This window comes from Bison bison, unplaced genomic scaffold, assembly GCF_000754665.1.
Source record: "Bison bison bison isolate TAMUID 2011002044 unplaced genomic scaffold, Bison_UMD1.0 scf7180017864223, whole genome shotgun sequence".
NCBI lineage: Eukaryota > Metazoa > Chordata > Mammalia > Artiodactyla > Bovidae > Bison > Bison bison.
The window spans coordinates 347,405-351,400 of record NW_011494795.1 but is presented as its reverse complement, the minus strand read 5'-3'; the positions used below and the strand labels follow the sequence as shown (position 1 = coordinate 351,400).

Sequence of the window (3,996 nt, the reverse complement as noted above, 5' to 3'; positions counted from 1 at the left end):
GGCTGTCTCTGCAGGGAGACGGCACTTCCTACGGCGGAGGCTGGGACCAAGGACAGGGACACGACCCTCCACCCCGTTCGGAGACTCGCGTGGTGAGCGGGATCACGGAACACGGTTTTACACGTCCACCTACGTCCCCGCCCCTCCGCCCCGGCCGGACCCGCCTCTCACCGTGAACCCCGGAGAAGCCCGGGGTGCTGGGATAGAAAAGGGAGGTGACTCTGGGGATCAAAGGGCAGTGGACCCGTTCCCAGTCCCTCCGTTCGCCAGAACCCAGAGTGTCACAAAAGCCGGAAGTGCGTCAACACCTGCCTTCCGGGTCTGCGCTGCGCTTTGCGGGGGGTACGGGGGGTGGTCCTCGCTAGGAAAAACGGAGGACTTTGGTCCTTGTTCCCCAATTCATGGTTCGGGCTTTGGGGATGTCTTTTCTAAGCTCAGTTTTTCCCGGCGGGGAAAACAGGGGTTAAGTTTCACTCAGTACTTCCTGTTCAGAAACTTACACAGTTCTTTTTCTTATTGATGGCAGGTATCGTAATAATTCTAGGTATTATCAAACAGTAATAGTGATCGTGTGTCTGTATCTATGGCAGAGGAACTGAAGCAAAAATGTAGACAGATCAAAGTGAAGTTGAGGATGAGTGGTTTCTCAAAACCAAAGTGGTTGCTTCTCTGGGTACCGTGATTGGGTATTGCTGCTTGAATGGTCGTGGCGCAAAAGGTTGCTTGCCAGAGCAGTGAACAAAAGAAGGTGTGGCCAGCAAACCTGCCGCCACAGCAGCCACCCCCAACTGTGCACCCTGAGGGGATTTGGGATGGACAAAAATTAAGGTGGCCTTGGAAAGTTAAGGTGCATATCAAAGTAATGATTTCAGAGTCCAGACTCCTGCATCTTCTCACATATAGAAAGGCACTAAAATCATTAATGTGAGATATCTGGTTTTAATTAACAGTATTTTGATGTTCTGGCTATCTGGTTTTTGTTGCAAAGTCCTACATAATCTGGCTTCTTCCTAACATCTTTAGAGCAGTCCCTCAGAGTCACCTGAGAGGCTGTTTTCCAGGCTTTAAGTCCCCAGTTTTGTCCATCAAATGAAACATAAATCCCAACTTTTAAGTTGTGCATTTTTTTCAGTCGATGGTATTTTCAAATATTTGTTCATTGGGGAGCAATTATTCTTTCCAATACTAAATAGTTATAAGATTCTGAGCTTGGCTAATGTATCCAGGGAGTTTTCTGAGTGATAATAGTGGAATTACAATTTGAGGCATTTTGGCTGTCAAATGCAATCACAGAAATTACATCTTTTACTATTCACCTAAAAAAACTTTTTTATTTGTCTGCTCCAAATCGTAGTTGCAGCTTTTGGGATCTTTAGTTGTGCCATTTGAACTCTTGGCTGTGGTATGTGAGATCTAGTTCTCTGACCAGGAATCGAACCCAGGCTCCCTGCATTGGGAGCAAGGAGTCTTAACCACGGGACCACTAGGGAAGTCCCTAAGTGCTTGTATTTGGTAACATGCATCCCATTATGAACCCTGTAACTGATAGGCCTGTGTAGAACACTGATTACCTCACTTTTCCCCACACCTAAGACTTCTGCTTCTTTATCCCATAAAAATCTCATGCCCTTCACCTACAGGGAGGTAGATCTGAGATTTGTTCTCCTATGTCCTCACTCGGCTGTCTTGTGGATAAACTCTCAGCTGCAAACCTCACTTTCTCAGTGTTTGACTTGTTGCCCATTGGGCAAACGACCTAGTTCTTACTAAGTTGTTAATGACAAGCAGGAAGTAATGTGTCTCAGAGATCTCAATAGGAACAACAGACATCAACAGGAGGTATAGTTTTGTTCAACACACAAAAAGTTTTCAACTGGAGCTGTCCAACAAGCAATTGACTAAGCAGTGCTTTATTTTTTAAAAAACAATGAATTTCCTGTCTATGATGCTGACTCCATTGTGACAAATACTGTAGGCTAGAAAGACTATGTCATAGAAAGTTGTTTTAGATCCCTGAAATACTCAAGGAAGAAAGGGAAGGCATATAAGAGTATTCCAGAGGCTCATGTAGTTTGAAAAAGCACGGAGACTGTCACACTTGATTTTTCTTATTTTTAATTGGAAATGCCAAACATCATTAAAGGGTAATACCTGATTTGTGAGCCTAAACAAAGGAAAAGTATCTAAAGTCCCTTTCAAATCACTGTTTATATTCTCTAGGAAACTTGCCAGTTCCTGGTGGACCTAGCTCAACCACAGGACATCACATTCCCTAAGGATCCAGGAGATTACAATGCCCCAGGGGCTTTTGTGCCAGCCCTGGGACTGCCTGTTCACATGCTCCTGCTCTATCCATCCTTGCTGCACAGCCCTTTCCATCAGGAACACAACACTTTCCCAGTCTCTCTCTCCCACTCCAGCTTGCTCAGTGCCCCTACCTCCCCCCAAGAACCGTGTTATGTTTCAGTCCTAGGATTTTCTGAGGTCCTCATATCACCAAGGCGCCTTCAACACTGGCTTTAATCAGCGTGGTTTGTACCCTTGCTAGCTCCCTACCGGCTGATTCATGGAAGTCGGACCACTAGGTGGGCCATTCGTCCTCATTCCTCATACCCACCCACCCCCAAGCGCAAGGGCCACCATCCTGCGATGAGTCTTGAGGGTTGGCTGGAGCCAGGGATGGGCCAGCGGGGGCGCCTTCCCAAATCCGGGTCGGCTGCGGTCACTATTGTGTACTGGCTAGAGTGGCCAGTCAGGGTCAGCAGGAGGGTGAGACCGGCAGCAGGACATGTAAAAGCCTAGGAAATGAGCCGGGGCCCTCATCCGGGGCCCTCATCCGGGGCCCTCATCCGGGGCCCTCATCCGGGGCCCTCATCCGGGGCCCGCCCTGTCCTCGCTGGCGGACTCCGCCTCCGGAAGTGCCAAAGAGAAGCGCAGCCTCCGAGCAGTCTAGAGCGACCCCCCCACCTCTGCGCGCCCCCCCCGCCAAACCCTGGGCCGGCTTCTAGAGCACGGGTGTCCGCGACGCGATAGCTGCCCGGCCCTTCCCTCCACCCTGGTGAGTCCCCGGAAGCCGTCCCGAGGTCGCGTTGGGTCGGAGCCTTGTTTAGCCTTCTGGGGCGGAGCAGGAGTCTCCTGGCTCCGGCTGACGGCGGTTCCCGTCTCCAGGAGCGCGCAGGGCCGGGGTGCGACAACCAGTTTCTCTTCAGTCAGGGTTCGCCCCGACGCCCGGCGGACGGAGGGCCCGGCCATCAGGACCCAGTGACCGTGGCCTGCTGTGAGATGGGTTTCCGGGGCCCGCTTCTTTCTTTTGGGACTTTTCCTTGACAGAGCAGAGAAGTGGGAGGACGGTAGCGCCGGGCGAGGCCTTCTGAGGGCCCTTTCTGAGGGTGTGGAAGGGGGACGGGGCCCTGCCGCGTCCTTGGGTGTGAAGGACAACGAGTCCGACCTGTTTGAGTCGCAGCCCTTCCCTGTTCCTGTCAGGGTCATGGGAAGAGGCCTGCCCACCTAGTCTGAGTTATCGAAGGGTCTGACCCCCAAAGTGGAATTTAGTCGTCAGTCACGGCTTCCCTTGTGGCTCAGCTGGTAAAGAATCCGCCTGCAATGCGGGAGACCTGGGTTCAATCCCTGGGTTGGGAAGATCCCCTGGAGAAGGGAAAGGCTACCCACTCCAGTATTCTGGAGTGGAGAATCCCATGGACTGTAGTTCATGGGGTCAGAAAAAGTCGGACTCGACTGAGTGACTTTCACTCACTCATTCACTCAGGGTTACTCAGTAATTCAGAATGGGCTGACAGTGTTTACCAAATAATTCCTCAGGGTCTTGCTTTAAAAAATAACGAGTAATAATGTATTTCTCAAGAATTAATGTATTTCTCTCGGTACACACTTGATCCTTGAAAGAAGTTTGTAAATTTCAGGTATTTTGAATTTCAACAGATATCTCTGTACTATTAAATTGTCTTGTCTTTATTTTAAAAAATTCCACAAGTTCAG

The 3,996-nt window shown here is 50.2% G+C and overlaps 1 protein-coding gene and 1 long non-coding RNA gene across 8 annotated transcripts in view; one reads left to right on the top strand and one right to left on the bottom strand.

Moving 5' to 3' along the window:
• Positions 1-275, bottom strand: part of LOC104992740 — a 4,489-nt gene extending 4,214 nt beyond the window's left edge. The window contains exon 1 of the long non-coding RNA XR_825738.1: positions 172-275. This is a non-coding gene — a long non-coding RNA (uncharacterized LOC104992740). The remainder of the gene's footprint in view (positions 1-171) is intronic.
• A 2,650-nt stretch (positions 276-2,925) lies between these two features.
• Positions 2,926-3,996, top strand: part of ZNF655 (zinc finger protein 655) — a 13,939-nt gene continuing 12,868 nt past the window's right edge. For 4 of the 7 annotated variants that reach the window (XM_010845709.1, XM_010845707.1, XM_010845713.1 and 1 more), the window contains exon 1: positions 2,926-3,058. The gene's annotated coding sequence lies outside the window, so the exon portion shown is untranslated. The other 3 variants (XM_010845710.1, XM_010845708.1, XM_010845712.1) reach the window with 1 other exon arrangement.